Below are 27,034 nucleotides of genomic sequence, written 5' to 3' on the forward strand. Positions count from 1 at the left end.
TAAATTCTCATTAAAATTATAACAAAAATTATAATTGGTTACGAGTTGACGAGTATCCTGGAAACTATGCACATTTGTTCACAGAGATGATGCGCGTTTTTTTTCTTTTTCTCTCTCTCTCTCTCTCTCTTGGCGTATAACATTGAGAACGTACAAATGCTACAAGTGTAGAAAACATAACGAATAGAGTTTACGAGGCGGATGATAACGAATGCTCATGTTCTTACATATTTTACTATGTAAACGCGAGTGATTTTATTTTAGAAAGTTCGCGTATAATATGCCATGAGTATTTTCACGGTCCACGAGTGAAGTTTTCCGCTTGCGTTTCTATATGTAAATATAATTTCGCATTCGTAGAAAGTTGAACAAAGAAAGCTTCTGAGATTACTCATGTGTTCAGGGTAGAAAACGAAAGTCAAACAAGATTAGAACAACACATGACAACATGTTAAATTAAATTGTTTATTCTGCGTCTACATTACTTCTGCTTGAAAAGATGCAGTTTGCACAAAATAATTATAATTCTTGGCATATAAAGATGGGATGGCGCTGGCTGTTTGGATGGAGAGTGTTACCAGATTCTGGAAGAATTCAACGGCATTGTATAATTCCAATTTTTTTCAGCCAGTCAGTGTTGCCAACGATAGCGTTTTCCTACTAAATGTAATTGTTTATAATAGCGTATTTCGATGATAATTGAACGTCAGTGTGTTAGCGGGAAATTTAGAAATTTCAAAAGCTATTTGTAAGGCATTTCGAAAGAACATATTGATAGCATTTTTTTTTGTCTGTCTGGGAACAGGGGTTTCTAGGGCGAACGGGGAAGGTAAAAAGCGCTCTGGGACAATTGTTAAGTATCATCTCGGCCATTTGCCTGGTTTGAATTAGCGAAATCCAGGAACTGCCTCAGTCAGGATGGCTAGTCTGAAAAAGCTGTTACCTTTTCTATCGAGTGAAGGAAAGCATTTAAAGAAGTGTATATATACAGGGTATTTCAAAACAACACCGACAACGTTTGGGACGTGATTCTTGACACCAAGATAAGACCAAAAGTATAGACCAACATGGGTGAAAAAATCCGTCATTTCAGAGTTCAGAGAAAACATGAAAAAATGAACTTTAAAGGTCAATAGCCCTAATACTATGAGATCTACCGTAGTCGGGTCAAGACTTCATTTAGGAACTAGTATGTGTCGTATCCAAATATCTATGTTTTCAGAATCCTTTGGTACTTCCGCAACAATTTTTATGGAGATAGTTGGTAAATACTTCAGAATATATGCCCGTAGCCAAAATCCCTTTATAAAAATTGTTGCGTGAGTACCACAGTATTCTGAAACATGTATTTTTGGATAGTGCATATTATGAGTTCGTAAGCGAAGTCTTGACCTGACTACGGAACGTCCTATAGTATTGGAGATATATATATATATATATATATATATATATATATATATATATATATATATATATATATATATATATATATATATATATATATATGTGTGTGTGTGTGTGTGTGTGTGTGTGTGTGTCTTCCCCTTTTTGTTATTATTAGGTCTATTATTATTAGCAGTAGTAGTACTATTATTATTTGTAGTGAGTATTACCGATATGAATGGGAAACATATATATATTTGAAAAAGTTTTTTTTTTTTTTTTTTTTTTGTTACTGTATAGAAATTCCTCACTTTTGTGAGTTTCTATCCCACTTTTGTGACTATCTTTGGAATGCTTTACTTCCTGCCCCTCCCCCCACACTTGTATTTATCTACTGTTATCAGCAACGGACAGCCACGCTAGAGATGCTTTTTGCTTTGGGCATCTAGTAGTTGGGATTTTAACATGCTAGCAAAATGATGAGTAACAATGTGTGATAGTGAAATTTGTTGCTGGGAGGATTCTCTTTTATAACAGTAGTGCGTTTCTGCTTGTGGTGGAGGTTTGTGATTAAATTTGAAACAGGAGAACGTCGTCTTAGGCGTCACATGAAATTAGTCAAGCTACAATTATCTTCTACGAGTATGTTTATTTGGGAACGTTGTCTAATTACTTAATGTAAATTTGTACTCATAATAAATAAATAAATAAATAAAAGTTCGACATTTTCTAGTTTTTCACAACATATTTACAAACGTATACTTAGCGAATGATTAGAAGAATGGAAGTACAAAAACTCTCTTGTGTTCGGGGCATTTGGCGAGTTTGGAGAAATGGTAGCGGCCGGATATAATAATGTTGCCCCCCCCCCCCCTTGCCTCCTACGCTACCCTTGCTGTTGTCAGAAACAATCGCCCGACTGCTTCATTCTAATTGCGACTTCAATTAACTGAAGCCACAATGGAGGAAGCTGAGTTTCCACACGCGCGTTCTCTGGCGCGGAGACCTCTATTGTTCACACCATGCATTCGGTTGCTCTCTGTCTATAGTGGAAGTGATTTGCCGAAACATGCACGAATAATGATCCTATATACAAGTTAGTAATGGGGGAATATAGAGTTCAAACGTGGATTGACCCTGCTCTGTTAATAGCTAATAATTTTAACAATACACGGTGTTAATTGTCATTCCCAGAGCATTTTCTCACAGGACCTTTCCTCAAATATTACAAGTGGCCTCGCGTGGCGTAGTCCCTAACGCTCTGGCCTTTGGTGTGAGCGGTCCCGGGTTCGCATCCTGGTCGGGACACACAATCGAAAGGTTCGGTGTAACAGTTTTTTTTACGGCCACCCGTTCTGAGTGAGATTTTTCTGGGTTTTTCTCATTCACACCAGGCAAATGCCGGGATGGTACATAACGTAATAGTCCCAGGGCGATTCCCAGTTCCTTTCTTCCTCTCCAATTCCCGGGGCAGTGTGATCAATAGTGATGGCCAGAACCGGTTTCCGGGTCTGAACGGATCCGATTCCGGAACCGGTTTTTCGGACCCAGATCTGGAACCGGTTCCTAAGATCCGGTTCTGGAACCGGGTTTTCGGATCCAGGTCTGGAACCGGCTCCTAAGATCCGATTCTGGAACCGGGTTTTCGGATCCAGGTCGAGAACCGGTTCCGGTCTTTGTGGCCATCCCTAGTGATCACCGATAGACGTTATCCTCATATGTGTGACGGGCTAACATGGCCATAGATTCCGAAAGCCCAAAAATCTAATTCCTAATTCTTAATTCCTAATTTTAATTGTAGTCAAATATCACAAGATCAAGGAAGACAGTGTAAATTTCTTGTGTGTAGCCAAGTGAACACGACTATGATATTTTACTTCAGTTGGGACAAATAAAACACTCACACAACGCCAAACATATTCTCATAAAAATTATCTACACCCAATAATTTAATTGAACTTTTAAGAATATTTCAGAAGAGCACGGTGGCTTAGTGGTACAGTGCTTATCTATGGTGCGTGGGGTCCCTGGTTCGATCCCCGGCGAAGTAAATTTGTGGTGGACAGCATCGTGCCCGTGGGTTTTCTCGGGGTACTCGTTTCCTTCTACTTTCTCATTCCACCAATTCTTCCACCATCATTCACTTGCCTTAATTATCCGTTCCCCTTAGCCTAAAGGGCATAAACTGAAAGATTAATTTCATTTCTTAAGTATATTTCTATATTAAATATCTATATACGGTATGTTTAAAATGCTACGGTACGTTTGTATGTTAGTGGCGCATTACTTTCAACAATGAGATCCATGAAACCACAAGCTCTAGAAACGTACCGTAGAAATTTCACTATCACGGCGCTTTTGCCAAATCCAAATTTTGTGTACATTTGTCCCTTCTCTTTGAAATTTTCATAAAAGATGCCGTTATCTTTATAATCAACATTTTAGGTGTCGTTTTGAGTCAAGATTAATAAGATTAATATCGCTAGGGCATTGTCAATATTGATATGTGTGTTAGGCAACCAGTAAAAGAGGCACGTATAGCGGGTTGACGGACATTGCAGGCGCTTTGCGTTAATCTAAATGGCAAAACCTATTGCATATTGGTAACTTCAAAGCTCTGTAGAGCTGCAATGAGGTGTATTTGTGTATGATTTTATAACAATTAGAGCTTCTTAGTGTTGCCACGAGACGAGACAGAATCCTTTGAGACGAGACAGACTAGTTTTCTCGTGTCTCGAAAGTGTAAACACAGTTTTTTAATTTTGTTTAAAAATGTATTAACTCGGAATAAATTATTTGATTTCGAAATGTATAACAACGTTTATTATTTCAAATGAAGTCTTCCAAAGAACAGGGAATATCTACAGTTTTTTTTTTAAATGATACAAACAGCTTTTATTTCCATTTTTCAATCGATTCAAATTTAATTATTTTCTGATAGTGCTCCAGATTCAAGTACCATGTTAAAGCATTCATCGAGATAAGTGTTTCAGATTTCATTCCAGTTGCTGGTGAGAATATCTATGTATGAAAATCCTGTTATAGAAGTCAAAGTTCTCTTAATGACAATTTTATCAGTAACTAATCATTGTTTCATGGTCTTTCTCGTTCCGAACAAAGACAGAAACGGGTCAACCTTTTTCGGTACTGAGTTTTGAAAGGATACTGGTTTGACAGTTTTTTTTTTTTATTGTTTTATGATGTTATTCGAACCTAAGCCGTTTTTTAAATCGGAAAATCACATAGGCCTCCTTATTTGTTAAAGTGGCGCCAGAGGTTCGGAAAAAAGAATTTCAGAATAAGTGGGAAGGCTTACCTTTCGACTGTACCGACGGTATTGACAAATATTTCTGTCGTAGTAATTCATTACTGGTTCAGTCGAAACTAAGCAGTCGTTGTTGGAATATTGTAGTCGTGTTGTGTGTTGTGCCCCTGTCGACCAAACCAAACTTGGTTAAAAGTTGTAATTTTAACCACTTGACATAACAGCTCTTTCTCGTGGAACTCAGCAGTTCTTGCCTCGAGACATGACCATTCGAGATGAGACACGCTTTGCGCAAGACGAGACGAGACAGCCTGAATTCTCGTCTCGTGGCAACACTAGAGCTTCTAATTAACCATGATTTTAACTTCTAGTGTACAACGGGTCTAATGCTCGAGCGCAACAAGTATAGTATAGTAACATATAACACATTTCTTCCAGTTGGCGTCTTTAATAAATTTTGTAAGGATAACAGCTTATACTATTCATCTGCGCATATATATATATATATATATATATATATATATATATATATATATATATATATACAGAAAACTTTGAACTAATTAATTTGTTCCGAACTTTTTTTAATCTTTGATTTGTGAAGCGAGTGCTTGCTCTGTGGTTTTGCCATATTAGATAGACCCTATATATTGTTTGTATGGCGTTTCATCCCATTAAATTACTATAATAGGCGCTCTTTGCGTTAAATCAAAATATTCGGCCACTGTTTCATTTTATTTCCATGGCCAATGTATCTTTTTTTTTTTAATTTCCTGTTACAATATTGTAGTTTAGAGAATTATAAGCAGCTGGTTCAGTTCATTATTTGCGATTTATCTTTTTTTTATTTTTCTATATTCTGATTCTCTTTTTTCCTTCATTATTTTTTCTATTTTTCTGTGAGGATTATTAATTGTTTGCTATTTTTTTTTAGCTGCTAAATCTTTTGTCAACCCGCAAATTTTGGCTATATTTGTCTTTGTCATCTCTTTCTTTCTCGCGCTTAATTTTCCTGTGTGCGTTGTGTTTTCATGTTCAAGAAAATTTACATAGAAAAATTAAGTTCCTAGAAAATATACCCGTCTCTCCTTGATGGGCAGCATTACTAACTTTGTACAGTTGGACCACGATAACTGATATACATTTCCATGGTAACTCGCGTTTTTTCACATTCCCTTAAACTCTCCATAACACTCAATCAGGGCCGTAACTTGTGGGGGGCAGGGGGCAACTGCCCTCCCCCTCCCAGAGAAGCTCCCCATGTTCGAGGACGGCCCATTTTAAGACAAAATTTTCTTATTTCATATACAATACGAACATGAAATTATAAATAAAGCATCAAACAGGTTTACTACATTACATAAACAAAACAGCACACAAAAGGTAAATAAAACAAAAATGAGTCGTGGGCTCATTTTAGTAAAAAAATGTCTACCATTAGGGGCCTTAGGAACCAGGGGTGCCCACAAGGGGGGCTATGACGCAAACTGCGTCATTGAAATATTTGGAGGGGGTTGAAAATCTATATAAATATGTTTGAGGGAGTGTAAAAAATAATCGAAAAGATTTTTTTTTCATGGAAGAACAGCTACGGATAGACAATTGAGGGGGGTGCGTTATGGACATGAGGGGGGGCACCACTGTAGAAACAATATTTATTCTTATGTATTTGAAATTTGTCAATATTGTCCTTTAATTCATTTGTCATATGGAACGGACCCAGGGGCGTAACTAACGGCCCCGCAGACTTTGCCGTACGGGACGGCCTTCAGGCTCCGGGGGCTCAAAAAAGAGGGGACCCAAGAATTAGAAAAAAACAACTTTTCTAGGGGGCCCAAGTTACGGCGCTGCACTCAATGTTAAAATAACTTCTGTGAGCCGAATGTTTTAAAAATTATAATCTCGATTAGTCAAATCTAAGAGTTTCATAATCACATTTTAAAACGTTGGTATCTCAAACTTTCGTATCTTCGAATCTCTTCGAGTCGAAGTTTATAAGTTTTTCTTGATGTGACATCGATAACTCGAAGCTATAGCTTTATTCGTTTACGTAATTATCATCGTTGCTAGTCCTGTTATTATTGTCAATGTGTACTCTAATTTTTACTCATGCCTAGTATTTGATTTTAACTAGTCATATTATTTAATTTGAGGAACTTCTACAACTTCGAGTTATAGAGGTTGAATGAATAAGACTTCGAGTTATAGAGGTTGAATGAATAAAACTTCGAGCTATAGAGGTTGAATGAATAAAACTTCGAGCTATAAAGGTTGAATGAATAAAACTTCGAGTTATAGAGGTTGCATGAATAAAACTTCAAGTTATAGAGGTTGAATCAATAAAACTTCGAGTTATAGAGGTTGAATGAATAAAACTTCGAGTTATAAAGGTTGAATGAATAAAACTTCGAGTTATAGAGGTTGAATGAATAAAACTTCGAGTTATAGAGGTTGAATGAATAAAACTTCGAGTTATAGAGGTTGAATGAATAAAACTTCGAGTTATAGAAGTTGAATGAATAAAACTTCGAGTCATAGAGGTTGAATGAATAAAACTTCGACTTATAGAAGTTGAATGAATAAAACTTCGAAAAAATGAAATCTTTGAGTTTTACGTCCCACGGTTATGCCGGTTAGGCTAAAGGAGACGGTGATGATGAGTAATGAATGAAATGGTGGAATGGAGAAAGTGGGAGGAAACTGGAGAACCCCGAGGAAACCCACGCACACGGTGTTTGTCCACTACAAAGTTCACTTGGCGGGGACTGGGATCGAACCCGAGAACCCAAGCACTAGAGGTGAACGCTGTACCACTGAGCCACCGCGGCCCCAATAAAACTTCGAGTTATAGAGGTGGAATGAATAAAACTTCGAGTTATAGAGGTTGAATGAATAAAACTTCGAGTTGTAGAGGTTGAATGAATAAAACTTCGAGTTATAGGGGTTATATAGGCCTATAGTAGTCACTTATCATAAGGAGCGTGGAACCTCGGTATCTCGAATTTTTGTCCTTAATAACTTGAACCTTGATTACTCAAAAAAACTCGATAACTCGAATTTTTATCTATTCGTTCAGCTTCGAGTTATCCATGTCGCATTGTATTTATATTCATAATCACAGGAAAGCTAAAGGAGTGAAATATAATTGAAAAGATTGCCAGTTGTTTCGGCTGTATTTTCTGTTGACAGAAGAGAGACGCTTATTAGTGTCCGCACCTGCCAGTGACATCTAACGGAAAAAAAATGCAATCAAGCGGTTACTAAAGAAGTAAGCCGTTATTTGTTCATATCGCTTCATTGCGCGCTTCAATTTTTCCATTGTGTGCCATCATCACAAATATATACGAACACTATTATATTTGTCTTATCTTAGTGTCAGGAACCACCTCCCAAACGTTGTCGATGTTGTTTTGAAACACACTGTATAATTTACAGTAGAGTATCGATTATCGAAGTCCCGGTTAACCGACCTATGAATTAAGCGAGGCAGTCTTTTTAAAAAAATGACATTCTCAACCCACAGCGTTGGAGCAACATCAAAGAGACACCAATAGATATTCCTGAAAACAATCTCTACCTTTAAAAAAAATGTACTGTGTGTATGTAAAAATATTGATTTTTGTTTTGTTGTATAAAAATATTGTTTGTTATTTACAGTTCATACTACAGTACCTAATAGCAGCTGATCTCCATATTATATATCCGAATACTTGCGTATCCGAGATAAGCTCGGTCACAATTACCTCCGACGATCTACAGTCTACTGTATATATTCTAAAACACTATCTTTATATTGAAGTGCAGTGTTTCAACGAGTAAAAATTGTGTTAAAATTTTCTCTCTTTTTTAAATAAGTAAATGGCGCTTTTAAAGCAAAATTAAAGTAATATTTTGACACGTAAATTAAGAAGATAAAGAAAATTAGAAACAGAGCCGTACCCGGGGCAAAGTAGAATTCGGTGCCCCCTACACTCATCCCACCAAGCTTTCTTTTCTTTTCTCTTTCTTTACTTTTTTTTTTAAAAAATACATATAAGAGAAGCAGCTTTTGTTATGCTATGCTGAATTTTTATCAACCTGCTTGGACAAAGCATTGCAACAGTCAAAAGCGATCATTATGTATTCTTTTACCAATTAGAGATGTTTTCCAGAGGGTTATTTTGCATTTTTTGTTGACAGAACTACCCTAGGTTGGTATACAAATCCCTTGAAGGAAAGTTATGGAAATTTACAACGTTTTAATCTATCGACAAGAAATGAAATTTCAATACATTAGAAACTATGTGCATTTAAAATGTTCGAAATAGGTGGGAGCATTAATTTCCAGTAATAATTGTAAACTTTTGAAATTTTATTCTGAATTCTACCACACAAACAGCATTTTAATTTTGATTCTTTGACCGTTTCTGATTTTGGGAACGCGCCAGCGTATACTATAAGTCATTACTGGATTCCTTGTATATCACATCGTTTTAAATATGTCACATCGTCATTGACAAATAATACATAACTTGTTTTTAAATAAGTAAAAACTTGTTGTGACTCATTGAAACGTTTGGATTGCTAGCGGAGCGAGCAAGAAAAATTTTTAACAAATGTATTTCTTTGCAAACCGACAGCAGTGTTGATTTAATAGGACGCCAATACTTTTATGGGGCACCGCGTCGTTTAATCTTTTCCAATACTTTTTCTTTCTTCTTGCTCATTCGGCGCCCTTTTCCTATTAGCGCCCCGGGGCAACGGCCGCGCTCGACCCCCCGGAGCTATGGCGGAGGCGCCCAAATCTTAGTTTGCTCCGGGTGACCAAGAATCAAGTCACGACCCACAATATCCTCATTTATTTATCAGTAAACGAGTTCCTGCAAAGAGAAGGAAAACCATTGCTGTACCCTGTACTCAAAAGGGAAAATAAAAAAGTTGCTCTGTTTGTCTTTCACAGTTTTGTTTTTTTCTTTTTAATCCTTTTTGTGCTTTTTCCTTCTATGTTTTTGTTATTCCTTTATTTTCTTGTATCTCGTGGCACACTTTTTTTCTTTGCTTTGTATTGTGGTTCACCCACCACACCCAAAGTGCACTTAAGTGATGGAAGTAAAAACACAAGAGGGCGCTCTGCTCTTCCTCTATCAATATGAGTTCAGTGTGGCTGTCTGCTTTCTTTTGTTTTCTTCTTTTTTCCAGTGTGTTTTCGCTTCTACCACTTCTGCTGTCTGTCCCTTGAAAGTGAAAGATTAAAAAAAAAAAGTTGCGTTTTTTGTAGGTGGTGTGAGCAGATGTATTCGTAAAGCCACGTCTGTGTACAAGGAAGGAACTAAATAAAGATGTGGACAGTGGACAGTTTGTAAAATGAACTTCCTCTGCTTTGTTTGCAAGACTGCTTAACACTTTTATATATAAAAACCAGTGGTCAAATTGAAAATAAATTACTACCGGTATGCTCGTATGCATAGTTCTATTTGAAGTATTATTCAATGTACTATATAATAAAGCTGATTTTTAAATTTGTATTGGTATTGTAATTTACTGAGAATGATAGGAGGAAACTATGACTGGGAATAACAGAAAACTATTACTGAGAATGATGAAAGCAAATTATGACTGAGAATGACAGAAGAGAAAAACTGTGACTAAGAATAATAGAAGTTAACTGTGATTTAAAATGAGAAAGGGAGACTATGACAGAATTACAGAATCAAATGATGACTTAGAATAACAGAAGCAAGCTGTGACTGAGAATGACGGAATCAAATAATGACTTAGAATAATAGAAGCAAATCATGACTGAGAATAATGGAAGCAAACTATAACTGAGAATCACAGTATCAAAATATAACTGAGAATGACAGAAGCAAACCATGTCAGTTCCCCCGACTGACAAGGGCAAAGCAGACTTTGGTAAATAAACTTGGGTGTCATCTTTCGTGAGGTAGTAGTGCACATTTAAAATGTTAATATTACAAACTGGGAGAGCACAATAGCTAGAAATAACGGCGACAAAGCGTCTTAAAGTTTCAGACTCGAGCATTTATGATACGACGCGTTGGTTAAGCTATCAAGTGACGGCGTTGCAGAGTGAGGAGCATCTACACCACTTGTGCAAAAGGTCCCGAGTTCGATTCTCACTCGACTCATTTTTTGTTATTTGCTTTAACAAATAAAGTGGCTATTTTTAACTAAAAGTAAAATATTAACTCACCATATGTTTATAATGCATAAAACAATAGAAATGTTGAAATTAGTTGTAAAATCTTTCAATGTTCCATGTTAACTAGCAACAAAATGTAACGTATTCCGTAAATATATTGAATATATTTCGTAAATATACAAAATTGTCCTTTACAGTTCAATAATTAAGATCTACCATACAAGAAACAGGCTTAATTAATTCTCTGTGCTGTTCAGAGTCATAAATGATGCAATCTGTAGACCATAGTGAGAAGGTGATTCATCCATTGCTTTACAGAGAAGAAACTGCATTGCGTGGCAATGTAAGTGTAAATATTATAATGTGAAAAAGTATGGTTGGTATTGGTATATTTCATTTCTAAATCTGCTTTTCTGTTTTATGCAAGTCAAAGTGAGTTAAATAATTTTTGTACACAAAAAGATAAAAGAAACACTGTTTCTTGCTAAATTGCCAAAAAGGAATCCTTAAGTCCTGGACAACTGTAGATACCAACCCTGTACAAACGCTAACCATTAAATAACACATAAAATCATTGGTAAAAGTGAGAGGGAACGCTGAGGGACGCCGTTACCCCACTTCCAATAATATCTATGGCGTATTCCACTTCCTAAAAAATTATAATGGGTAAAGATAGTCACGGATGACGGCGTGACGTCAAGCGTCTTCCTACCTTTTCAGATCCACTTTTATTCCTGCATGAAATCGAAAAACGTTATCTTTTCACTCAGTTGTCAATCGACAACGAAATGAGAAGAAGTTGCAAAATAAAAATAAATAAATAAAATGCAATGATGAGAGTGAAAAAGGAAGAAAGCAACATGGACACCAACTTTTCCTTTCTTTTCTAAAGTAATAGTGTAAAATTTTTCACAAAGGGTTATTTATTTTCGAGCGATTTAACAGTTCGAATTAATTTCTCCCAATGTTCCAATGAATTTTCAGTGTGTTGACCATCCTTTATCATCGTGGCAAGCTTCTTAAATTAACTTCTTTTTCTAAAATATCGTATTTGTTGTAGAAGTTAAGCTGGGAAGTTGGGTGATAAATGGCGAAGACGTGACCTTAAAGCACTTAAATGTCTTGCGCTGGGGTCAAAATGAAAGAAAAAAAAAGAAATTTAAATATGGAAGCTCTTATGGTGTCTCGTTACTCAGATCATTTATCAGTGAATTTAGTAGAGAAACACGGTTAACATAACAAACAAGCCACTAGCGACATAAACTACAGTTTTTTTCTTTGTTTGTTTGTTTTCTCGTAAAGTGTGTTGGTGCTCTGTGTACATCCAAACGAGATAGTGAGTACACGAAGGTCAACACAGTGTGGACAGATGGTGTTGGGTGAAGAAGATAGGTAAACGGCAGTTTTGCCAACTTTTTATTCTGGAGAACACTACAAGGTTGTTGCCGAATGAAAGGGAAAGGGAACGATAACTTTTTATTGTTTGTAACAAATTTTGTGGGCATTATTGATAAATTGGTTGATTTAGAGCATAACAATAACTTTAATTATTTATTGCTTAAGTCTAGGGCCGGCTGTACTATACGTGTAACACTTGCATTTGCACGAGGCACCAACGAACACCTGTTCCATGTACTTGTTAGTTATCATAGTTTTGATATGAAAACTAATTTTGTCTTTGTCACAAACAAATTCCTTATCATTGAAGGTGGAAACAAGTTTTTTTAAAATAAATTTTTAACAGATTTGTTAGGAAAATCAATAAATAAAGTAAAAGAGCTAATTACACTGGAATTGCAAACTTATATATTGAGATTGAAGCTTGATATTGAATTTTATAGAAAGGATTACCGTTCTTTCCTCTGCAGGTGTGTTTGATTTATCTTTCACTAACATAATAGTTTATTATTTAAGGACAAAACAGACACAACGAGATTGTATTTGTAGTGTTCAGACCTTTCTGAGTGTGAGTGCGTTTTTCCTTTCGTTGTTTATGATGGAATAACATACTTAAAATCTTATCTCTTAAGAGTCTTCATCCCGGCGAAATTAAAATACCGCTAATTTTACAGTAATTATGTGATATCTTCAAATAGATAAAAGATAATTGAAATATGGAACAAGAGCGCCCTAGACAATATTATTTTGCGCGAGGTACCGTTATCACAAGTCACCTAGTGGCTTTCCGTTTTCAGCTGTTTAGAAACGTGAAAATAAATGCCGATTTTCAAAATGGCTCAAAATCGAAAGCAGATAAGTGAGTCGTGATAACGATTTCTCATATAAAATAATATTGTCTAGAGCGCTCTTGTTCCACATTTCGATTATCTTTTATGTATTTGAAGATATCACATAATTACTGTAAAATTAGCGGTATTTTAATTTCGCCGGGATGAAGACTCTTAAGATTTTTTTCTGGAGAAATTGGGTGGCAAACGATGCCATTACACGGGGCGGAAAATTGCCCAGGGCTGGCCTTGCTCAAGCCTTCCCCGCTGGTCTAATGGTTAATGTTCACCCTTGGTGTGCATTGCGTAGTCCCGGGTTCAATTGGTGGTGGGAAACTATTAATTTGAAATTATCGTTTCATTTTGGATATAAAGAGGGTGAATTTGGATTTAAACGGCATCGGAAGTGTCACCGTTTATCTTAGCGATCCCCAAAACTATGAATTCGACAGTAATATCGGTCAGTTTCGATCATTTTTGTATATATATCTCACCGTCCTACAATTTGCGGTACTGAATTAGGATTTAAACAGAAGTGTTACTGTTCATCTCAGTGGCCCCAGAAACTATAGATTCGACACTAATATTGGCCATTTTCGAAATTTTTTAAATATCTCTCCCCTCCCCGTCCCTTAAGTTGCACTTGAAAGTGAAATGATGAAAAGCATTCCAGCCCCGAACTTCATCTATGTTGAAAATTTGATCGAGATGTATATATTAATTTGAAAAAGTAGTAACAGCCTATTTTGCACATTGCTTAAGACAGCTTTTCTCAACCTATTTCACATCACGACATCCCTTTTATTACATCCTCTTTCCAGTGAATCCATAAGAAATTTCCAGTTTATTCTGAGCTTTTTGACAATTGCTGTTTATAGATTACAATTGTATACATTTGTAAACCATTTAGAAAGGAATAGGAATAACAATTTCTGATAATAAAAATGGAAGTAGATATATGTTATCAAAATAACGTTAAAAATATTTTTCTGTGCCTAGATCCTAATTACATTTATCTTTCTCACCTCCATCGCGACCCCTAGGGGTCCCGACCCCTGGTTGAGAAATACTGGTTTAAACCGGTAACTTTTTTTTTTTTTTAGTATGTCCATATAAAACGTTTTGCCTTATCCTGAATCCGTAATGGAGTCACGAAACAAGGGACTAAAATTACGCAATTTACGAATGAGCCTTCATTTTTGCGACAAGAACCAATAACGTAATTTCACACAAAAATTCATATCCTAACTCGTATTGTAACCAAATACTACACGGATCCATTCGTTTTAACATTATTTTCAAGCAAACGAAAGTAAGAGGTCGTGGCAACAACAATATTTTTGAGCCAATACTATGAAATAACTATATGTGCCATTTATGAAATAATTACCATATCTTGTAACAACTATGATAAGCTAAAGCTAGTTCTTTCAAACCCTGGTAAAGAGAGTAATACTAAATTTCTACGAATTTGCTAGTAATCTAGTGTCCGAAAAGAGCACTTTTTTGATCTTGCATTTCTAAAGCTCACTGCAGCTCTTTTCAGATGCGATAAATTTCGAAGTCAACAAGATCACTTCGTCGTCAATTCTATGGCCAGTCTCCAGTAATATGGTGTGTGGTCCGTTGTGGATTGGATTAATATGTAAAGAAACAAGTGGGCTTTTGGGTGTCCCATTTACCAACCACTATATTTTAACTTACTGAGATCAAAGGAGAAATGTATTGTCATGAAGAAAAGAGTGATATTTTAATGTTTTTGTCGCATAAAAAGAATCTCGAATCAATAATAAATTGTAATCACAAATCCACCGCATTTACTGTTCAATTTTTCACTATCATTGCATTTCTGCATAGAAAAATGCAATGCGATACTGCTGAAAAACTGGTGTTATAAACGGAATCTTATCCAGGATTTGTTCGGGTGTGCTAAACACTCCTAGGTGTTATTTTTATCCGTTATAAAGAGAAACTATAGCCTCCTTTGGATCCATTTTGCATGACATGCTGACAGTTGAATTCATTAACTTCGACACCGGCTTCATAAAGTTGGTTTTGACATATGAACGTGCTGTCATAATTTTTGTATCGTTATTTTAAATGAAAATAACACCAACTGGGCTTCCAAGTTGTAAATTCTAATCCCGGAGGCCCGATGTGCATTCTAAATGAGCTGGCAACCTGTAGCAAAAGGTTAGAGCGCAAGCAGCAGCAGAGGCTGATGTGTAATGCAGTAATTAATAAGGAGCACTTAGCTCCAAGGACCCCCTTCCCCTGAAAACTGTTCTCCCAGCGGAGATCACCCAGAGGATGGAGCGCAAGAGACGAATGGCCATTCAACTAATAAAATGAAAAGAGCCTTCTTCGGTCCCTAAAGAATAGAAAGCACAAGAGAGCTACACAAACATAGTTGCCATGTTTTCAGGCTAACATTTCGTCAACAATGGGAGTTCTCGAGGGCACGACCTTTCTTTATGCGTGTGTACTTTGTTTTCATAAAAATCAAGTGCTTTCATCCCGTCTTTGTCTCTTCCCAGCGTAAAACTGTGGGACAAATTATCTTGCTTTTAAATTTTCGTTCTGTTTTTTCTCTTTATTGACACAATTCATGTGATCTTGTTTAATCTTCTAAAGCGTAGTCTATAGCATGCTGCTTTGCTTTTGGCAACGTTTCTCGAGTTCAACCACACTTAAATATTAAAGACTTTTACGGCTAACCTCACTCAAACTAATTGTAATTAGCGTTACTCATGAGACGAGCAATGAAATTGTCTCGTCTCGTCTCGTCTCTTTTATAAATTTATGTACAAAATTTATGTCCTCATCTAGAAGTTATAATTATTCCGGGTCACGAGAGGCCCACGAATAGTGATGGGTAAATTCAAGGGAAAAAATATTTTTCGGGAATATTCTCAGGGAAAATTCCCGGGAAGATTCCCAAAAATTGGAATATTCCGGGAATTTATTTGTAAACAAAAGAAAATTGCATTATATTACTATATTGATTTAAAAATTAAATTCCTTTTTCTTGTCACAGTATATTTATTGCTGTTGTCTCCAGAAGATTCTTTAAAATGTATATTCTGAACGGCATTATCTTGTTTTATTATATTTAGAGTACGTATAAATGTATATTTACTTACAATATGTTTTATGCAAGTAAATAATTTGAAAAACATTTGGTATAGGAAGTCCACATACTTTTACACCACTAAACAGTTTAAATTTATACGTAAGTGGATTTTCTAAACTTGACTTTACTACTGATATTATAACTATATTAAATTTTTAAAATGTTATAAACAAATTAAGTTGGGTAACTGCTAGAAAACACATGTCTCACCATTTTATCAATATTTGCACGTACATATTTATGTCCATAATATTTGCACGATACTGACTTATCTTTAGAATTTTGCACGTAACATTGCCACACACAAGGGCGCCCATGTTGTGGTTTCCAAGGAGGGGCAAGTATAAGCGACATTTCAAATATAGTTTCCAATTTTGCTGTAACTATTCTAAAAATTCAATTGAGTTTTCGACATTCCGAAGTACAATTTCTTCTAAAGGGGGCGAGCGCCCCACCTTGCTCACCTAATGGGCGCCCTTGCCCACACAAGACCTTTCTTCCTACCCATATCTCGAAATTTCATGCGTTAATTCACATGTAAGAGAAGCCTGAGTATCTATTTAGAAGATCTGAGTTGTCAGAGCACACAAACAATGTCTATTACTAACGGTGATTCGGAGTGTATTGATAGTACTTCACCTCTATCTCTACAGAATTTCTAGATTACTTTACTGACTTGTTCCTTTTCATTTCTAAATTAGTATTTTGCTGCTTTCCAGAAGGGCCTACAAATGGAAACGGAAATTTAAAAATAATATTATTAACTATTACATAAAGTACAGTCAACGAATTTCAATATTTTAACCTCCAAATAATTTAAAACCTAGTAGTAAATGATAATAAATGGAAATAAAGTAATTAGTCATATAGTTCTTATAATTTAGAAAATAAAGAAATGAAAATAAATTCCTTCCCGGGAATTTGTATGCCAGGGGAAAAAAACCGGGAATATTCCCAATTTTTATTTTCCTTCCCACCGGAAATATTCCCACTGCCCATCACTATCCACGAAGGGTGTGATCTAATAACGTTTAAACCATATTTATCATTGTGGTATATCGTGCAATGATTTGCATTTCACGGCTTCTACAGGTTTGGCATGTGGGGCACAAAAAGTTAGCTCGTTGGAGTCTGTGTTCCATAACCTTTACAACGAGGTATCGTTCATGTCTCTGTGGCAATTAAAAGGGGTACTAGGGTCGCCAACGTAAAGGTCTACGATTTTCTTGAAATCCCTATTCGTCCTGTAAAGGCTAATTTATCTGTGTGTGCGGAAAAGTTGTGAACTAATTTCCTTCTTTACAAGTGACGTCAGTCACATGACAGGATTGCCAGAGGTATTGTTTTTACTTGATATTTCTTTCATATGCAGTTTTTCAAGAAAATCAAAAGAATGTGCTAAACCGAATCAAATTTAATGGATGCAATCAAATACTTACTTTATATCCTCAATGTCAGTAGTTGGGCCAACGTATGTATGGACGTGGCAATGCAAGAAGTCAGGCAGGGCCGTTTTTAACCTTCCTGGCGCCCTAGGCACTTCAAATTATTACGTCTCCAACCTACTATTTCTGCTGTGACCTGTAAAGTTGTCTGCTGTGATCTTGACTGGGCGCAACCATGATCGTTACAAACAAACGTTGATAATTGCTGCTAAATAAACAAGTGACAAAATAATCCTATGCATATACAGTAGATTGATATTTATTGGACGCGCTTTTAATAATAACATAATTGAACTCATCAAAAGTATATTATAATTGTTATAGTGTCTGCAGTTAGTGTCTGATGAAGACAACGTTAAGTTGTCGAAACCGTTACACTGTAATTTAGTTCTTAATAAACAAGTGTATATACTCTGGTCAGAAGTGTTTATTAATTCTCATCCATGTATATAATTCCAGCCATATATTAAAATTATCTTATTTATTGAAGCTCACAAAATACAGTGTGTTCATGATACACTTTTTTTTTCTTGAAAGTACTTGTTCTTATTTCCAAATTGTATCTAGTTAGCACCGAGTTTTGCGTAAAGCTTAGGAACGTAGTCGTCATATTGCGCTACAAAGAAGTTGGCAGCGTGTGGCTGTCCCAGTTGATATTGGCAAGCAAAGGTGCGGGTGTTGAAACCACCACGTCCTTCGGCAGAAGTATTTGTGAGGCGTTTCTGGGTGCAATTTAACGTGCATGGGTGCTGGAAAATTACAAACACATAGCGATGTAAACCAGTGTCTTTTGGTGGACCTGAACCAATGTATTCGGACATTGTGTCGCCACTGGATATGGAGTTCCCTGGAATATTTACAACAAGCCAATGGTGCCATTCACGAAACTCGGGGTTTTGACGACTTGGTGCGTCAGGATCTGTCAGGATCAAAGTGTAAAGCATGTTGTCTTCACATGGCCATTTTACCTCAGGACAACATTGCACTTGTGTTGGAGTTAATTCGTTTCCAAAATCAACTTCTTTGTCTCCGTAACAAACTTTTGCTGGATGTCTGGGTAATTCATCAAGTACATCAGGAATAATACATTCCTTTTCCAGGCGGCTAAGTTCCCTCTGAAAAATTAACTGTGGAGTTCTCTTATACTTATCTGGTCTAATGGATGTCTTCAGAAGATTAGCAGAGAATAGATGACTTGAACGCACACTGTTATTATGGCATAATAGTATTCGGCCATGTAGTGGTAGTGAAGAGGAAGTGAAACTTAAAATCGAAATACCAGGACATAAAAACTTGTTTGCAACCAGAAATTTGTCATTTCTGCAGAAAGCAATGTTGGCAGATACCTGTTGGACATGGCGACAGTTTTTTCGCTGAAGAACAGTAGCAAAGAGTGTTCCAGTTCTTCGAGTAAACATTGTTCTAAGAAGAAGTAAGGAAAATATCCTCAAATCTAGAAGAAGCAAGTGTGTGTTAAATTTACTCTATTACACAAAAGTCTTGTTTCTAACACAAAGTTTTAGTCAGATAGAGCCAAATTATTTCACACATAAATAGAACGAGTCGACTTATCCTATGTAAAATTCATGTTTCTTAGGAGATAAATTCGCAACAAACAGTCTAATACATGCAGAGTATTTTTATAAGACCTAATTGTTTACGTTTCAATAAACAACTGTGAGAACATTCAAACTGACATTCTTCTCTGTTATCAGAACTGATCAAACACCATGTTCCTTTCCACAACGCCAATTACTTCCTCGTTCGAAGGCAATTGAGTGATAATGGCTAAGGTTGTTTGGGGTTGATAAGTGTATTTCCGTTGCCAATGTCCAGCCTGATAATCCAGAATTCAAGTAAAATGAACAACATTCTGTTTCTTGGAAAATTTCAGAACGATTATTTAGTCTTTCGGCCAGGGGCGAATCTAGCCCGGGGCCGGAGGCCTAATCTCCCCCAGTTTTGAGTGACAAAAGTAATTTAAACTATTAATTATATATTTTTGAAAGTTTCTAGTAAACTACCTGCGTATCATAGTCTGAGTTCTGGCTACCTCCTTCCTACTAGGGATGGCCAGAACCGGTTCCTGGTGGAACCGGTTTTCGGGTCTGAACGGATCCGGTTCTAGAAGATCCGGTTCCGGAACCGGTTTTGATCCAGGTCTGGAACCGGTTCTTCGAATCCAGGTCTAGAACCGGTTCTTCGGATCCAGGTCTGGAACCGGTTCTTCGGCTCCAGGTCTAGAACCGGTTCTGAAAATCGGATCTCCGATAACCGGTTTCTCGCGGAACCGGTTCCGCCGGAACCGGAACTTTGTGGCCATCCCTAGTTTTTACCTTCTAGATTCACCACTGCTTTCGGCTTACATATAAGTTGAGAGAAAATTGCTCCTATCTAAATGTGTTTCCACCAATGGTGGAAAGACCGATTTGATTTCTAGGGGGTTCGAGTCTTACGTTAAAGTATAAAACTATGCCTTAAAGAATCTTGATAAAAGAGAATATTAAACACTACCTACCAAACTCCTACCCTGTTGGTATAGTGGGTAGCATTCGCGCATTATTTGACACAGGGTTTCGAGTTCGCAATCATTGTTGCCAAATCTGAAGATTAAAAAGTAGTGAGTTTGTGCTTCAAAAGTAGCGGATTTGAAATATTTATGGTCCAAACATAAAAATGTCAGATGCCGGGGTTGGCAATGGTTAAGCGGCGACTGCAGTTTCGGACTGTTAGAGCAAACTCCATACTACGCCAGTTGCAATAAAACTACAGTGTGTAATGAACTGGAGAGATGGTAATTGCATAAGGTAGGGGACTTTCTGATTTTCAAGAACAAAATAAAAAAAAAGGTTGCATATTCTTAAGACTCATAGCCTGCAGATAATTAAAAATAGCCCAAAAAAGTAGCGTGTCGTCCAATTTGAAATTTTGGTAAGGAGGGCACTGAGAAAATTGCCCAATTCGCTACTTATATCCCAATTTGGCAACACTATTCGCAACCCAGTTATAGTGCCTTGGAATTTGAATACACTACGGTGGTTCGGATTCCACCGTAAATTACAGGTTCACTTTTCATATAATCTCAGTGCTGAAAGGGACGCAAATCTCCAATCCAGTTATACTAATAAAATATTTCTGTAACTTACAGGTGGAGTGAAATAGTTAACCCCCCCCAAAAAGCCAAGACATGCCCCCATTTTCATAATTCTGGCGGAAATCCTGTGTAATACCACTCTCAATGATTCCGTGACACCTTCCTTGTGTGTGTGTTTGTATATTGTATTTGCATATTACGAAACTGACGACAGTAGAAAAAGTTGAAGCATTTTTCTATACTATACACAAAGGGTAGTTGGTTATAATACTTTTCTGTGTATTTTTTTTTAAATTTTCCTGTGTATCGCATATTAGTTTATCATATCCTCCCAAGGGACCATTTTAATGCACTTTTTTTTGTTTGTTTTTGTTTATGTAAAATATAATATCCGTGGTGCCTGGTGTGGAAATGAAGTTGAGAAGTTTTTTTGTTTATGTTGTTTGTGGGAGAATATACTGGGAAAACTTTTTTTTTATATCTTGCTTGAAGGGTTTTTTTTTTTTTTTATCCAGTCTGAACGAACTCTGCTGCACGTGACTAGCATGTATTTGCTACAAGCGCCATCTGTGTTTGTTTTTGGAAAATACTTTCAGGGCATAATAATATTGAAGGATTGAAAAACGTTTTTCTGTTTGAAACGCGGGAAATGTTAGTTCTACTTTACTTTCATTGAACCATCCATCCATCCTCGCATCAAAATGTCTGCTAAAGAATAAAAAGTAGATTCTATGTTGAACAATGCATGTATGTAAACGCATATTAGTTGTCGAGTGTGTGTGTGTGTGTTGATATCTTCGGGCACCAAAGGCAAGTGCGGGTCAGAATAGTGAAGGTTGTGTCAGCAAAATGTCGACCTTCTCTACCCTGTCAGGCTTTTCAACCCTTTCCCTTCACTGCCACAGCCTGTCTGCCACGAGTGTCAGGCAATTCTCCGTAATTTATGAGGGCTGTAAATTAACTTGGCGGGAACGTTGTCGATGTTCTCTCATTTCCTTGCCTTGGGAGGTGGTTTGCGGGGTATGGAGCCCCTCTATACCTTCCTCCTCTTTCTTCTAGAGTTTCACTATTTTAACGGGTTTGTTTGAGTAGGATTATCGAAAGGGAAAAAAAAAAGAGCTTTCAGCCACAGACAAAAGGAGAGGAACTACAGTGCTGCCACAGAGGAGAGGAAGTTGAAACTAAATTTAGGAGAGGAAAAATAATCACATAACGCATAGCGGTATCCAGAGTATTAAAACTTCTCATGATTAAATCGGAAGTTAGGCTTTTGTTTTAATACGAAGTTCCTTGGAGTTCCCAGACGAAATATTCTCCACTCTTTGTAACTGTGCAGTAGTGTAACACAATTTCCACCACGTCTTCACTGAGCTATTTTACTTGTCAATAAAGATTATGGCATCGACCCTGAGGCCATTTTCATTAAACGTCTTGCGTGTTCTTGGAATCAATTGCAGAATTCGGTGTAAGTTTCTACAGAATATTAAAGATTTAATGAAAGTAATGCTTTCAACTGGAACAGACGTATAGTAAAAACAGCTTCGAACTGTTGATATTTACGTTAGCTGTGTTGTTGCACAGTAAAGTTATTGTCTGTCAATAAATATCACAGTCTCGTACAATGTGATAAGGGTTAATAAACCAACTATATTGATTCAAGAATATTATTCAAAGCGAGTAACACAGCTAAATAAAGATTCGTTTTCTTCTTCTTCTTCTTCTTCTTCTTCTCTCTCTCTCTCTCTCTCTCTGTATCTTTTGCCTTTCTTTCCTCCGTCGATTTTTGTGTAAACTGCTATAGTAAAACCTTTCAAGTTTCGTCAGGAAGGAAAAACACGATATATCTGCTGAGCTGCAAAGCTGACCATAGGTGTTGAATGGTGTTGGGATCCGGAGATTTGGTGGGCCAGGGATAGTACGGTATTGTAGTTCTTCCATCAGTCGTTCGTGAAACCACGCCCCAACATCTCTAGCAGTGTCATCTTAGGATATTGCGTCATTCGTTGAGATTGTAGGATGCCTATGTTCACCCAAAATGTTCACATACTTTATCAATAATTTGAGACTCACAGTGTCACAAAGTTACCGCCATGTTTTCATTTATATATATATATATTATAGAAAGGGGACAACTCGAAATACCGGTATATCCTTCTTTGGGCTCCACCATACATGAACAATACTTGCTGATGGAAGAGATGGAAATAAGATGGAAGAGGACTTATCGGATCAATCATCGTCTGTTCACTTTGGACGTTAGCGAAGTTGGCGATGATAAGCGATTTTGAATTTGCAACGGCGCATATTTAGTTTATCTAACTCGCATCAGACTATGAGTGTCGCAACAAATGCTGGTTGAATTTCGCCGTCGGTTTTGCTCCATTCCCTCCAAGCTCCCTTGTAACAATCCCATTCAGTGTTCCCTGTCCCTGAAGCTTCTTTTCATTTCACTATTAAAGTTGATTCACACGTAAAGTGCCGATTCCATGCCGTACCCGGTTCGTGCCGTGGCTCACGAAGTTTCTTTTCAGACTTTGGCACTGTAAAGTTCATTAGATAGTCTTTTCTTTAATTTACACATGACGTGGCGTACCTTAATTGGCCACCTTAAAGAGAAACTAGCTCGGTCATGGCTCATCGGCTCCGATCATTCGGCTTTCATCGGAGCACACGAAGTTTACTAGAAATTGGAAAATGGTGAAGAAAGCGGCACGGCTCTGCAAGGTGAATGGTTGCGGCCGTGGCACGGACGAAGCGTGGCAGATGTGTGAATCAGCCTTTACTCTTCACATCACCTTGGACACATTTGGCTCCCTGGCCTCCTTAAATACATTTCCGACACACTTATTACTGGCAGAACGACACAACGCACTGACAACACTTTCGCTAACAGATGGCGTTGGGGCAGGCTCAAGTTCGCGAAGGACTGTTACGCTGTGAGTTTTAAGACCTATTCATATTGGTTTAGGTTGAAGTCAATCTAGGATAAGGGTGGTGAAATATTCTTCACTCAACAAAAGAAAGGAGAAAAATTCCCCGCTTCTACACTGTTTGACACCATTACCATATGATATCACTAAAGGAGACACTGATCTCAATTTTAGTAGTGACAATTAATTTTATACCAAATAAACATAATGAGCAATGAGTTTAATGCATTTGACACTCGGCTTTATCTCCTTTTAGGTTTCAGTACAATGATTTTAGGACATCAATTCTTAAAATAATTCTTTGGAAATCGAAGCGTTGTTAGTCAAGTTTAACAGCCAGTTCAGTTTATAATCATCGTAAAACCATGCCATTGTCAACTTTCATAGTTTGTGGAATTTGTTTTAAACGAAACTAAGCCAGATTGTTGATCAAGTTCTTGGGTTCGTCTCCCAAACGGCAATTATATTACCCCAATTAAACAGTCTGATGTAATGGCAAACTGCCTCCCTCCCCCTCTGACGGTTAAGAGAACGAAATAGATTCTGAAGTTTCAGTTACTGTGCCTAGAGTACGCATTGTTCAATGTTGCTCGTTCTCAAATTACACAGAGCTAACATAAATCGCATTGTCATTCATTCTTTCTTGTACGAAGAGCTACCATTTCAAAACGTCTGAGCGCTGTAAAATAGTTCTCTTCCAGCCTTCATTTTATTGCGTTACCGTTCGTAGTACATTGCCATAGAGAATACACACTCTCAAAAGTTGTGTGAAACGTATATTCACTAAAAGAAAAGTCGTGAAAATAATAGTTACAGCCGGTGGTTCCCAACCGGTGTGTCGCGCAGTCTCATTGTGTTGCGAGTGTTTAGAATTTAAAAATTACGAAGCACTTAATAATTATAGTCAGTGGCGTATTTAGAACTCTGTTTCGGTGGGATTATGCACAACACGGGGAAGCAGGGGGGGCAACTGCCCACCTGAGTTTGAGAATTAAATATATTTTAATCAATTGTCTACTTATATACCAGGAAAAAACGTGAAACTCGTATGTCGGTGGAGGAGCTTACCCCCCCCCCCCCCAAGGCAAATCTGAAATTATGCTCCTGCAGACACACGTTGAATATTTGTAATCTCATTTCAACTTAACTGATTTCATTTTTGAAAAAAAAAAAATGAAAATATTCAGTTTTATCTGTGTACGTTTTTACCTGGAAGAAAATATTGAGGTAAATTGAAGCTGAAATTTACTGATTGCAGTTTTAGTGGCAACAATTGTAGACTGGTGAATCTTATATAATATGATACACACAAAAATTTAGCAGTGAACATAACATTTTATTCTATTCATAGAAGAAAAAGGAAGCATCTTCTTGCCCTACCTAATTTCGCAGGCTACTTATTCCCCCCCCTCCTCTTGATTTTCTTTAATTCAAACATTTACCTTTCTTTATAACTAAACGATTAAATATTCCATTGCTATAATAAGCAAAGTCCCGTTATGTTGATATCCGTGCAAGTTGGTGTGGAACACCAGTTTCACTTATCAGCTCCTCTTAGTTTGGTGTGACAACTTGAATTACAACTAACAACTGTCGAAAGTATGATAGGAGAAACGAAAGAAAGTAACTACTAAGAAAAACAAACAGAAGAGTAGAATGGACGAAAGGAAGAAAAAAAGAACACAATTCTTACGTGGAATGAAATTTGACAAATACAGTATTATTTCTGAACAAAAAACATAAAAAAATGGAAAGCAAATTACCATTCTTAGAAATTACCATTAGGAATTACCATTCTTAGAAATGGTAAGAAGGATTATTGTTGTATGTGGAATGCGAAAAACTAAGAAATTTATTTTGGGGGCTTGAGCCCGATACTTCCCCTAAATACGCCACTGATTACAGTAGACTATATATTAGCCGATCACCACTGAACCGAGCTTTGGTAGAATAGCAAAAAAAAAAGAAAAAAAAGAAAAGAAAGAAAAGAAAAAGAAGAAAGAATAGAAAAAGAAAAAAGAAAGAAAAAAAGATCGGTAAAAAAATGTCATAGCTCCAAACTGTATGGCATCTCTATAATGGTTTTACTCGTAAAATAAGACTTACAGCATTATAATTCAATAACTTACGAAAATCAGGAATTTCAACTACAAGCTGCTCCAGTGACCCTCAGTTGAAAGAAACACTTTATATTGAATAAAACACATTAGACAATCACACCAACCAGATACTTATTTTCAGAAAGAAAAACAGAAGATGTCCCCAGACAAAGGAGTCGCATTGTTTCATGTCTGGGGACCTCGAGATAAACTTCAACAATGCTTCATTATCAGGGCCACTGTCATCTATACAACGCTGTGGGAGATGTTCATTCAGATACCCTTTCACGTCATTATGGAAGTGGGGTTGAGTTCATCCTGTTGGAAAATGAAATCTTGATAATCTTCTTCAAGTTGTGGTGTCAACCACATTTGGAGCGTGTCAAGATACAAGTGTCCCGTTACAGTTCTTTCTGCAAAGAAATGTGGCTCCATAAAGCTTCTGAGAAGAATATTACGGTCGTCAATCCCATCGGGGACGTGTTGCCCCCAATATTTGTAAAACTGTTTTCCTCCCCTACAATATTTCAAATCTCTCAGATCAATTATGACCGAAAAGAGACTCAACTATGTAGCAGTTTGCTACGTTCACAAACAACTGTTAGACAAAATGGATATGAAAAAAGTAGCATAAAAGTTTGTTTCCAATTTTTAAAAAAGCAGATAGTTTTTGTGTCTTTGAAGGTGAAGGTGGGCTAAACTGTAAAGTAACAAACTGTTTTTGTTTGGATAACGAACAGCAAAGCGAGTGTAGTTTCGCTAAACAAAAACAATTTTCAACTAATTTTTAACTATACATTGTTGACCCTCATTTACGTTAGTTATAGGCTTGCAGGCCTAAAACCTGTTTTCAAAACTTTATTGTTTTTGAGTAATGGCAGAAAAATTAAGAATCCGTGTCATTTCGTTTGAAGATGCCACTCCAATGAATTTTTTGCGCATTTGGACTGTTGAAATTACGTCTTCAACATCGCTATCCGCGTACCCTGGGTGGTTTATGCAACGCTTGCACTGAGAAGTGGGACAGAATTCCCATGCCTGTCCTACGCGGGAGCTTGCTGAAATGGAAACTGCGGTGCCGTGTGATAGTCCACGATACTGGGGGTCCAATAGAACATGATCGGCGGCGGCGACATGTTTCTCTTAAGGTGAGTACCTGTCAAAAAAGATCGAATATAAAGCGAACAACCTTCTGTAGTTCGCATTAAAAAAAAAAAAAAAAAAAACTATCGACGGTAAAAATAAAACTCAAAATTTTTAAGGTTTTTGTTTGGTTTTTGAGTCAAAAATGCTTCAAAATGCAATGTACAAAGAG

The 27,034-nt window shown here is 36.9% G+C and overlaps 1 protein-coding gene and 1 pseudogene across 1 annotated transcript in view; one reads left to right on the top strand and one right to left on the bottom strand.

The window, feature by feature from the left end:
• vex (somatomedin B and thrombospondin type 1 domain containing protein vexed) overlaps window positions 1-27,034 on the top strand; it is a 307,350-nt gene that overhangs the window by 258,973 nt on the left and 21,343 nt on the right. The window lies entirely within an intron of this gene.
• On the bottom strand, window positions 17,926-19,185 carry LOC145691603 (protein D1 pseudogene; annotated as a pseudogene).

This window comes from Thermobia domestica, chromosome 8 (assembly GCF_964235325.1).
Source record: "Thermobia domestica chromosome 8, izTheDome1.hap1.1, whole genome shotgun sequence".
Classification (NCBI taxonomy): Eukaryota; Metazoa; Arthropoda; class Insecta; order Zygentoma; family Lepismatidae; genus Thermobia; species Thermobia domestica.